This window comes from Schistocerca serialis, chromosome 8 (assembly GCF_023864345.2).
Source record: "Schistocerca serialis cubense isolate TAMUIC-IGC-003099 chromosome 8, iqSchSeri2.2, whole genome shotgun sequence".
In the NCBI taxonomy this organism is placed as follows: domain Eukaryota; kingdom Metazoa; phylum Arthropoda; class Insecta; order Orthoptera; family Acrididae; genus Schistocerca; species Schistocerca serialis.
Genome location: NC_064645.1, coordinates 154,187,839 through 154,200,331, shown reverse-complemented (window position 1 = coordinate 154,200,331; position 12,493 = coordinate 154,187,839).

Here is a 12,493-nt window from a genome sequence, read left to right as displayed (position 1 = left end):
GGCAAATGTCTAACGAACGCACAGTTAAAATGTCACCCGTTTACTATGGTAAGTTGTTTAGGTAATTGTGGCTCACGGCGTAAGAGCGGCTACCAACCAGTTTTTCGTGGTGTTCTGCACAAGCGTGGTAACTTTGAACCTCTGGAGCTCGAAAAACGTCAATACGTCAATAAAGTTTTGAAAATTTATTTGTTTACTCCGACACGCGAAGTTTCCAGAAAATATCATATTAAGGACATATGGCAAAAATTACCATGAATAGAAATTGCAGGAGTGCCCATCCCCACAATGGGTACTTTCCGCATCCAAAATTCATTGATTTTCGGTTTTTATTTTTTTATTTTATTTTTTATTTTTATTTAAGGAACCGCCAATGAACAAATGTTGCTTTTATAGGCCGCCTGAGGTCAACACTGGACCAGACTTAATGCAAAAGACCCAACCGATCTGCTCAATTTGCTTAGGCATCAGAAAGTTAGTAACGATAAAATTTTGAGCCGGAGCCTGTGCTGTTGGGTAGCTACAGTGCGCCCGTTCTTCCGTTAGGTATTAAAATGATCGGTAGACCAAGGGATACGTAAAACACTTGAACCCTTATCTCTCTGATCAATAGAACCCGAGATATGAGCTCCCAAGGAAACGTATCTTCGCGGGGGTTTTTTCGAACTTACTGGTTCCGTGCAGTGTTGTGCGTGGACCGATGTGAGATTTTCGCGTATCAGAAACTTCCACCGTACTGTTCATCTACCCTCATGTCATAGGCCCACTAGTTTTCGAAGTATGTTACCTATCCTTTTGTATCGCGGCACGCCACGCGCTATTTGCATAATGTATGTTTTACATGATTTATTAGGTTACTTTTAACCAATAAATATTTTATCGAATAAAATTGCCCTTGATTTAAATTATATTAAAATTATAAGAAACTGATTGCACTAACAGAAAGGGGAGATGATTTCTGACTAGGCTGATATGTCTCTGTTTGCCGGTAAAAGTTTTAGGCACTATTAATAGTTTCGTGAAATTGTTCAATCACGCTGATTATATTTTTACTAACTCCTGTGTAATTAGCATTAAGCCTAAGGAAATTGTAATTTTGCACTGGGCAAGTTGTGAGCCTAATAACAAATAATTTTGAAAAGTCAACGTCGAGGATGCTGTAGAATTGTGTTACTTCACACGCTAAATTGCTCGCTTATTTCAGTTGGAACTTAGAGTTATTCGGGTGCGAGTCTTCGGCACGTGTGAAAAATTCGCTGTTGGGTCGCGGTCTTTACCAACTATTCGCTGCTTTCGCGGACTTTGCCAATTTCTCGAATGTGTTTCTGAGAACTTCGAACATTTCCATCTGTGGGTGATAGTCGAGCGTTTGAACGTTCGCTAGTTAGCAACAAACGGTAATTATATTTATTTTTGTGAAGCAACGAATAATCGGGACTCTCGCATATTTATCCTTTGTTTACTTGCGGCATTCGGTTCTAAGCACTACAGTTGGAACCGCGCGACAGTTACGATCGCAGGTTCGAATCCTGCTTCGGCTATGGATGTGTGTGATGTGCTTAGGTTAGTTAGGTTTAAGTAGTTATAAGTTCTAGGGGACTGATGACCTCAGAAGTTAAGTCCCATAGTGCTCAGAGCCATTTGGACCTTGTTTTTTTTTTTTTTTTTTGAAGAAATATCTTCAGTTGTAAGGAATGATTCTGTATGTTAAAAGTATGGTCTAAGACAGAATTATTACATCATTGAAATATAATTGTTTTTCAGTAAGATATAAACATGCAAATCTTCAACTCACTTTTACCGGAAATGCACTTTTCGGACTTACGCCCATAGTCCATCGAACTCCTCAATTAAGGTGTGTACCGAAGTGTTGCGTGGCGTTTGCTTTGATACGATGGATAAAATAAATAAATATTGTCGATCTACAAATACCTATTTTGTCAAAACTTTCTGGCAAATTAAAACTGTGTGCTGGACCGAGATTCGAACTCGGACCTTTGCCTTTCGCGGGCAAGTGCTCTACCATCAGAGCACACTCCGCTGCAGAGTGAAAATCTCATTCTGGAAACATCCCCCAGGCTGTGGCTAAGCCATGTCTCCGCAATATCCTTCCTTTCAGGAGTGCTAGTTCTGCAAGGTTCGCAAGAGAGCTTCTGTAAAGTTTGGAAGGTAGGAGACGAGGTACTGGCAGAAGTAAAGCTGTGGGGACGGGGCGTGAGTCGTGCTTCGGTAGCTCAGTTGGTAGAGCACTTGCACGCGAAAGGCAAAGGTCCCGAGTTCGAGTCTCTGTCCGGTACACAGTTTTAATCTGGCAGGAAGTTTCACATCAGCGCACATTCCGCTGCAGAGTGACAATATCATTCTGGGCCTATTTTGTCCTTGGAACAAACGAAATTTTTGTGCATCACAATCACTGCCACAGACCAGCGCATCCTAGTGCCCGCAGACGATATCTCTCATCGTGAGCGTGACCTCCAGAATGGGGCAATGTGGCGACAGCCCAGCAACAGAGGCGAGGTAAGTGGCAGAGATGAGCTGTGAAGGCAAGCGTGGGCTCGGGAGGTCTTGCGTGGGCAGCAGGCAGCGGGCAACGCCTCCACCCACACCCTTCTCCACTCGCCCTGTATGGGATGTAGCAGCTTCCATCGCTGACTCCAGCACTTGTCGTCGGGTGAGGGACGAGAATCGCCTGCTCAGTTAAAAAAGTTCTGATGCTTCCAGCCGAAGATACTCTGTGTGTGCATATGACAGCGCTACAAAAATACGCTTCTTGAGAGATAAATGACATCTCAAATAACCCTCCATTGTGGTCAGCCCTTCTAAATCCGGGGTATGACGAACACTGAGTCAGAAAGTTGTACAATTATTGACATCAACCGGCGAACGCTTTGGTTTGTGATTATTACAGTACAGACATGTTACTGAGGTTAACAACAAAAATTACACCAAAATGACGCGCTCCTTATCAAGGAGGTCTGGTTTGATAGCTACGTCAGATAAATGCGATGGTGGCAACATAATCGAATCACAGTCCACGTTGAACGTATTTTTTTCTTCAACAGTATTTCGTGCGAAATACATTGTTTTTTTGCAGCATCCGAGTATGATCATCGTTATTGACGTAATTCCGAATGAACCATGGAATTCCAGACACCAAGTGGACACTAGTATTTGTTATGAAGCTGTCCATAAATAGCCGTGTTTTCTGTTTCCACCGGGAGAGGCAGAATTTTGTGATGCGGTCGGCAACGCGTATATATGACAACAAGCGTCTGACGCAATTGTTAGATCCGTTACTGCTGCTTCAGTGGCAGGTTATCAAGATTTAAGGGACTTTGAACGTGGTGTTATAGTCGGCGCACGAGCTATAGGAGACAGCATCTCCGAGGTAGCGATGAAGTGGGGATGTTCCCATACGACCCTTTCGCAAGTGTACCGTGAATATCAGGAATCCGGTAAAACATCAAATCTCCAACATCTCTGTGGCTGGAAAAAGATACTGCAAGAACGGGACCAACGGCGACTGAAGGGAATCGTTCAGCGTGACAGAAGTGCAACCTTTCTGTAAATTGCTGCAGATTTCAGTGTTGGGCCATCAACAAGTGTCAGCGTGCGAACCTTTCAACGAAACATCATCGGTAAGGGCTTTGGGAGCTGAAGGCCCATTCGTGTACCCTTGATGACTGCAGGACACAAATCTTTACGCCTCTCCTGGGCTCGTCAACATCGACATGGAACTGTTGATTACTGTAAACATGTTGCCTGTTCGGATGAGTCTCGTTTCAAATCGTATCAAGCGGATGGACGTGTACGGATTTGGAGACAATCTCATGAATCCATGGACCCTGCATGTCAGCAAGGGGCTGTTTTAGCTGGTGGAGGCTATATGGGACCCTTGATACGTCTGGATACAGCTCTGACAGGTGACATATACGTACGCATCCAGTCTGATCACCTACATCCATTCATGTCCATTGTGCATTCTGACGGAGTTGGGCAATTCCAGCAGGACAATGCGACACCCCACACGTCCATAATTGCTCAATAGTGGCTCCAGGAACACTTTTCGCGGTTTAAACACTTCCGCTGGCCGCCAAACTCCCCAGACATGAACATTACTGAGCATATCTGGGATGCCTTGCAACGTATTGTTCAGAAGATAGCTTCACGCCCTCGTACTGTTACGGATTTATGGACATCCCTGCAGGTTTCATGGTGTCAGTTCCCTCCAGCACTACTTCAGACGTTAGTCGAGTCCATGCCACGTCGTGTTGCGGCACTTCTGCATGCTTGTGGGGTCCAACACAATATTGGGCAGGTGTACCAGTTTATTTGGCTCTTCAGTGTGTGTATATATATATATATATATATATATATATATATATATATATATATATATACCAGTTTATTTGGCTCTTCAGTGTGTGTGTATATATATATATGTTTTACACACACACACACACACACACACACACACACACACACACACACACACACATATATATATATATATATATATATATATATATATATATATATATATACTGAAGAGCCAAATAAACTGGTACACCTGCCCAACATTGTGTTGGACCCCACAAGCATGCAGAAGTGCCGCAACACGACGTGTAAGGATGTATCTAATGTCTCTGTAATTAATACGATTCAGGAGGATCTAACGAAGGAAAAAAGCAAATTCTTAAGAACATTGTTTGCATGTGTGACACAATCATTGCTGCGAGTAATAACATACAGAAACGCTGAGAACGGCGCAAGATAATATGCACAGTTACATGCAATTGTATTTTTGAGGGATCACATCTTTTATGTATCTGGAAGCATCATTCGTATCCTGTATTGCAAGGAAGAATCCTTGAACTCCACGAAGCGTGTCAGACACAAGCCACGGTCTCAGTTGCGTTGCATGTGCCACAATCTGTCGTTTCAGTACTTCCGTGACGGTGTCGAGATGTAAGGAATTTTCGTCGCAGCAGGATACTAGGTCGACGAAGAGCAGGAACAGGACTGAGGTATGCAACCGTATGTGCGACTTTTTAGAATTTCAGTTCGTTCAGATTTGCAACGAAGGGAGCAGCTCCACTGGACTGGCTAGTGAAGCTTCCGTAACTGAGGATTACGGAAGACCTTTGGGAGTAATTGGGGATATTGGCTGCGCCGTGGAAGCCGTCAGCAAAGAGTCTTCTACACTTCTGAACAACTCTTGATTATAGACAGTACATTTTCTTTTCCTCTGTCGATATTTCCTTGTGTTAGTTGGTATGGTGACTGTGTGAGGAATTTCCTCTATCGATATTTCCTTGTGTTTGTTTGTATCGTGCCTGTGTGAGGAAGTGACAGTAGGTTTTTTTGGACTTTTGCCTCAGAGAGTTTTGTTCTAGAGCACATGGGTGGAGGAGTAGTACCAGAGTTAATTTCTTATGTTGTGAATAATGTCACTGTTCTGGCTTGCCTGCTTCTGACCCGGGCGCTTTTGACTTTGACTTGTACTGTTGGCAGTAACAGCGTGGAGACTTATTTTGAGAATGGCGTTTCGTCCATCGCAGCGTAGGCTGAATGAGGTAACGCATTTGCATTTGCTTCCATCGAAAATATTTGAGTGGTGTGCTAGGGACGATTTTTCATTTCGAGAGTCATAATGCAGAAATTCAATTCAAGGTTGACAGAACATTGTTGGGGCAGTTATTTTTCGATCAACATGAATTTCAGGAAATCATTGCTTCAGAAAACAGTACGTCACTCGTCACTCTTTTAAATGCGCTTAACACAGAAGCTATACCTAGCTAAAATTGTTTAATTTACTACGACAGTTTTATGTTTCCGTGCTTGTGTCCAGGTGATTGTTAGTTCAACAGTGTTTAACAGGGACATGTTTAAAATTTCTAATAATACCCTCTTAACCGTCCATGCTTCCTCAGTTAAAATACAGGAACTAAAATGAAAATAGGATTTTGTTTTACATAGTCCTCGAACTTCATATTTCTCTCCTGTCTGTTGAAACCTTGCTACGTACAACCATTGTTACACGCAGTGCACCTTCAGTGATTTTTTTGATAGAGACTGACTCAACAACACTTTTGGCAAAAGCAGCGTGATTCATTTCAAGTTGACGTGTAGCGAAGAGACGAACTAGAGGTCTTATGGCGGAGCATATCAGATCTTCTTTATCTTTGTTTCGCATGTATGACCATAATGACAAAAGCATTATTTGGTGTATTTAGGGAACAGCGAACATTTATCCATTTCTGTACAAATTCAGATCAGCACCAGTAACTGTACATGGTTGTTCTACATGTTAGTTACTATCAAAGTCTTGATCAGCACACTCATTACCCAAGTACATTATACAGTCACGCACGGAAGTTGTACACACATAAAAAAGTTTTGCATCACTCCGGCTCCCAGAACTCATGAAGATAGACGTTGACTGTGGATATTGTATCACAGATACAGTCCCTCTGACTGTTTAGAGATGTTACTAAACCAGCCCAAGAATATAAACAACCATGCATGAGCAGCGTGTATTAGCCGGAGGGGGTCCGGCAGCCGATCAGTTCCAGTCATTCCTCCAGGAAGGAGGTACAAGGCTCATGTCGTCTGTAGTTCAGCGATGCCTAGACGGCCAGTACCGCGGATCCATCGCCTCCGCATTGTTACTTTGTGCCAGGAAGGGCTCTCAACAAGGGAAGTGTCCAGGCGTCTCGGAGTGAACGAAAGTGATGTTGGAGGAGATACAGAGAGACAGGAACTGTCGATGACATGCCTCGCTCAGCCCGCCCATGGGCTACTACTGAAGTGGATGACCGCTAACGCGGGTTATGGCTCGGAGGAACTTTGACAGCAACGCCGTCATGTTGAATAATTCTTTTCGTGCAGCCACAGGATGTGGTGTTAAGATTCACACTGTGCGCAATAGGTTGCATGATGCGCAACTTCACTCCCGACATCCATGGGGAGGTCCATTTTTGCAACCACGACACCACGTACAGATGAGCCCAACAACATGCCGAATGGACCCCTCAGGATTGGCATCACGTTCTATTCACGGATGAGTGTCGCATATGCCTTCAACCAGACAATCGTCGGAGACGTGTTTGGAGGCAACCCGGTCAGGCTGAACGCCTTAGACACACTGACCAGCGACTGCAGCAAGGTGGAGGTTCCTTGCCGTTTTGGGGTGGCATTATGTGGGGCCGACGTACGCCGCTGGTGGTCATGAAAGGCGCAGTACCGGCTGTACGATACGTGAATGCCATCCTCCGACCGATAGTGCAACCATATCGGCAGAATATTAGCGAGGCATTCGTCTTCATGGACGACAATTCGCGGCCCCGTTGTGCACAGCTTGTGAATGACTTCCTTCAGGATAACGACATCGCTCGACTAGAGTGGCCAGCATGTTCTCCCGACATGAACCCCGTGCCTGGGATAGATTGAAAAGGGCTGTTTATGGACGACGTGACCCATCAACCACTCTGATTGATCTACCGCGAATCGCCGTTGAGGAATGGGACAACCTGAACCAACAGTGCCTTGATGAACTTGTGGATAGTATGCCACGACGAATACAGGCAGGCATCAATGCAAGAGGACATGCTACTGGGTATTAGAGGTACCGGTGTGTACAGCAACCCGGACCACCACCTTTGAAGGTCTCGTTGTATGTGTGGTTTTCATGAGCAATAAAAAGGGCGGAAATGATGTTTATGTTGATCTCTATTCCAGTTTTCTGTACAGGTTCCGGAACTCTCGGAACCGAGTGATGCAAAACTTTTTTTGATGTGTGTATTTTGTGAAGCACATGCACACAGACACACACACACACACACACACACACACACACACACACACACTGAGAGAGAGAGAGACAGAGAGAGGCTACACATACCTCATGGTATACAGGCTACACAGCAAGCGTTTAGAAATAGACTATAAACTTCAACACGTACAAGTTTTACACGCTATCGATTTGGAAGCAAGATAGCGTCTTAATAGAATTCAAGAGTCTGCCAGTTAAGGTTTTCAGAATTTCCGTAACACTCTTCCGCAAGTCAGACAAGACTGTGATTTTTGGTACTGCCATTTCTATGCGTTCAGTATTTTCTCTGATAGTCCTGTTTGGTAAGGATGCGAAACACACCAGCAATATTCTAAACTGGGACGCACAAATGTTTCTTGAGCGGTCTCTTTTCTAGATTGTCTGTACTCTTGAAGTATCCCTCCATTGATCTCAAGTCTATAATAAGCTGTATCTACAACTGAGCCTGCGTCGTCGTTTCACTTCCCGTCGCCATGAACTGTTACAGCCAGCCATCCGTATGAGTTGACTGATACCAGTTGTCATTCATTGAAACTGTAGTCATTGCGCGTTACTTTTCTGCGTTTAATGAAATGTTTTTCTTACCCTGAAATTCACAATTGAGTGCCTGGCAGAGAGCTCATCGAACCACCTTTAAGCTATTCCTTTACCGTTCGGCCCTCGAAGAGCGCGCGGAAAAAACGAATACTTCAATCTTTTCATGTGATCTCTAATTTCTGTTGGTTTGTTATGATGATCATTTCTCCCTATGTAGGTGGGTAGCAACAAAATATTTTCGCATTCTGAGGAGAAAGGTGGTGATTGAAATTTCATTAGAAAGTCCTACCGCAGCGGAAAACTTCTTCCTTTTAATGACGGCCACCCCATTATGTGTATCATATTCGTAGCACTCCCTCTCTCTTATTTTGCGATAATACAAAAAGTACTGCCCTTCTTTGAACTTTTTCGATTTGTACCAACAATTCCATTTGACGCGGATCCCACACCGGACAGAAATGCTCCAGAAGAGGGCGGTCGAGCGTAGTGTAAGCAGTCTCTTTAGTAGACCTGTTACATTTTTTAAGTGTTCATCCAATAATATCGCAGCCTTTGGTTTGCTTTCCCCACATCTTTATCTACGTGATAGTTCCAATTTAAGTTATTCGTAATGAGGATTACACGTGACGACAGGGCGGTGACAAAAATATAGAAGCACCAAAAACACAACACACACGCCGTAAGAAAACCGTTGGCATCCAAAACAGCTCCTAGTCGTCTCGGAATGGATAACACAGGTCCTGTACAGTTTTCAGTGGAATTTTACACCATTCTACCTGCAGAAGACTGTATGTTGAGGTAACGATGATGGAGGTGGTCATGCACCGTTCTCTCCAAACTAGATCAAAAGCTCAGTAATATTGTGATCTGGTGACTGGTGGCCAGAGGAGATGTGCTAACTCATCCTCATGCTGGCAAAGCCGGTCCTGGAGAGCTTTGCGAGCAGTGGCACCGCCGTCTTGGAACGCAGCATCACCACTGGCGAACAAATATTTGCTATGGAATGGATCTGGTCAGCCAAAATGACATATAATCGTTGGCAGTAATTCGACCTTTCAGAGCACCCGTGATGTCCATGGAATACCACAATGTGGCACGCAAATCATTAACGAACGCCTGTCATGTTTAAACTCAGCCAGAAGTTGGAAACAGAATGCCACAACACTGATCCGACCAAATGACTTTCTTCTAGTGCTCCAGGTTTTTCTCTTACAGGACTTTGCGTCACTGATTTGTGGTTTTAAAATTCCAGATCGCCCTGCAATTCCCAACTTATGGAGCTCCCTTCGTGTTGATTTGGTGCTGACAGGGTTCGTGAGTGCGACGTTCAGCTCTGTAAACACTTTTGCAACTGTCGTCCTCTTATTCTTAGTCATAATCCTGTTCAATGACCGTCTGTCGCAATCACTCATGACACACTTTCTCTGATCTGTAAGTGGAGGATGTTTTTCCGCTTCCCTCGTAATCTTCGATATGGTGCGTCTTGAAACATTAAACACTTCGGCTACCCTGTGGTTGCAGAAGCACTCACTATGCTAGCACCAACAATTTACCCACGTTCGAATTCACCTGTCTCCGACATTGTTTGATGATAATGTATGGTTCGTGGGATGCTCAACTGCGCGGTCATCAGCGCCCGTACGATGCCCCAAGTCCAATCTAGCCACTCACACGAATGATGATGAAGTGATGAGGACAACGCAAACACCCAGTCCCCGGGCAGAGAAAATCCCAACGCGGCCGGGAATCGAACCCGGGACCCCGTGATCCAGAGGCAGCAACACTAGTCACTAGACCACGAGCTGCGGACCTCCAACATAGTGCTCTCACAACTCCACAGAACACTTTCAACGTACTGAGGACATTGCACAGGTGCCGCTGGTGGTCATATACAACTGCGCCACCTGCAGGTTTGGCTAGCATCTCGATTTATGCTCAAGTATGCATTGCTCGCCGTGCATCCATTTTTTCCACCAACCTCTATATGTCATCTGCACAATATGAGAGGTGATCATTAATATTATCTCTCAGCTCGTAAATAAATCCCAATGAACAGGAACACTTCCCTGAGGCACACCTGAAGTTACTTCCACATCTGTCAATGACACTACACAAGATAACGCGCTGCATCCTCCCAACCAAAAATCCTCATTCCAGTCACAAATATCGTTTATAGGCCCCACGCCATACGATCGTACTTTCGCTAAAAAGCGTTGATGTGGTACTAACTCAAAATTGCATCCATTCTATATCTGGAACAAATACGCTCCTGTTTCATCCTCTCAGGGTACAGGTGGAAGACCTACCATCACAGAGCCTGGATTAATCCACCGACTGGACGACAAGCGTATCCTAATCAACTCTGTACACTGTCGCTCATGCACAAATCTTCCCCTTTTTTACACTGTGGCAATGCTACAGCAAGCATTCGAATACTGCTCTGTTGTTGACTCGTCTTTAACACATCACACAACTCATTTAACCGCAAAAGAACATTATGATCACCTGCATAAAGAGTTCTCGGTTTACTTGCCGCGTCAAATTTCGATAAAATCCCGAGCTTTCGATGACTACCTCTGTAATCTTCGTTAGTTTTACCCCTGACGAAGATGACGGAGGTAGTCATCTAAAGCTCGGGATTTTATCCAAATTTGACGCGGCAAGTAAACCGAGAACCCTTTATGCAAGGATTCCGTCGCGAAAAACTTCGTAGTCATTATGATCACCTATTTAATAGCGTGGTAGTCCACCTTTGGAACGTAATATGGCAACAATTCTGCGTGGCTTGGATTCAGTAGATTTTTGGAGGTATTGCACACAGGATGTCTACGCACACGTCATGCAATTCTCGTAAATTACGGCCCACTGGCACGTGGGCATGCAGCTGACACCCGATAATGTCTCAGATGTGTTCCGTCGGGTCAGATAAGGCGAATTTGATGTCCAAGAAGTCAACATGAGTTCACTTTCATGCTCCTGAGCTGTTGAATGTACCTGGCCTTATAACATGGACATTTATCCTTCTGGCAGAAGCCGTCGTCATCTGGGAAGAGAAGCAGGGGGTCCGCGGTAATGTTCACGTAGAGCACAGCTGTCATGCTGCTTTCGACTGCTACCAGAAGTCCCATGGAATCCCAGGTGAATATCGTCCGTGACATAATACAATCATAAATAACTACGCCTATTTTCGCGGAAACATTTCGAACATGTGGCAGGTAACCATTAGAAATTTATGGTAAGGTCTTACGGGACCAAACTGCTGAGGTCATCGGTCCCTAAGCCTACACACTATTTACTCTAACGTAAACTAGCTTCCGCTATGGACAACACACACACCCAAGCCCGAGGGACGACTCGAACGATGGGGGAAGCCGCACGGACCGTGACAGAGCGTGTCAGACCGCGCGGCTACCACGCACGGCTGTGTGTGACATGTAAGTTGTTGTCTTAAAAGCCCTCAACTTCTTCCTTCTTCGGCCATTAGTACGTCTGCAGCGGTCTCTGTGCCCGCTCAGAAGAATACCCATTGTTATAAAACACCCTCTGGAGGTGTTCCAATTACACTTCCAGATTATGGGCACCTCAGGCGGCATGGGCTCGATGAATCAAGATCCTGAGAATGCCCATTGTTTTTACTGGATGGTGACAAATAGTAGCCTCGAAATACAGATCTGTTTAAGCGGGCTTTCGAAATAACGAATGTTTAAGTGTGCCATTGTCCTTATGTCGCACCAAGGCATCTAAAAACGGTAAAAACCTTTCTCCATCTCCGTAGTATTGGAGTTCAAATGCCAGGAGCTCTCGGAGACAATTCAAACCACGAGGTCAAACCATAAAAGTATAATCAGCGTATCGCCAAAATATAGCTGGTTTTAAAACTCCTGAGTTGAGTACTCGCGCCTCAAAGACTTCCATAAAATGATTGGTCTCCAGCGTAGCCAAAGGACACCCCATGGCGACGCCATCAGATTGTTCAAAAAATTTGTTATTGAATAAATAGTACGTTGAGGAGGGTGTGTGTCCGAAAAATGGCTGAAAAAAGGTGTAATGTCAGCCCCATAACTTTTACCGATGAGATGTAGCGAGTTCATCTGAGGCACTTTTGTAAAGGGGAAACATCAA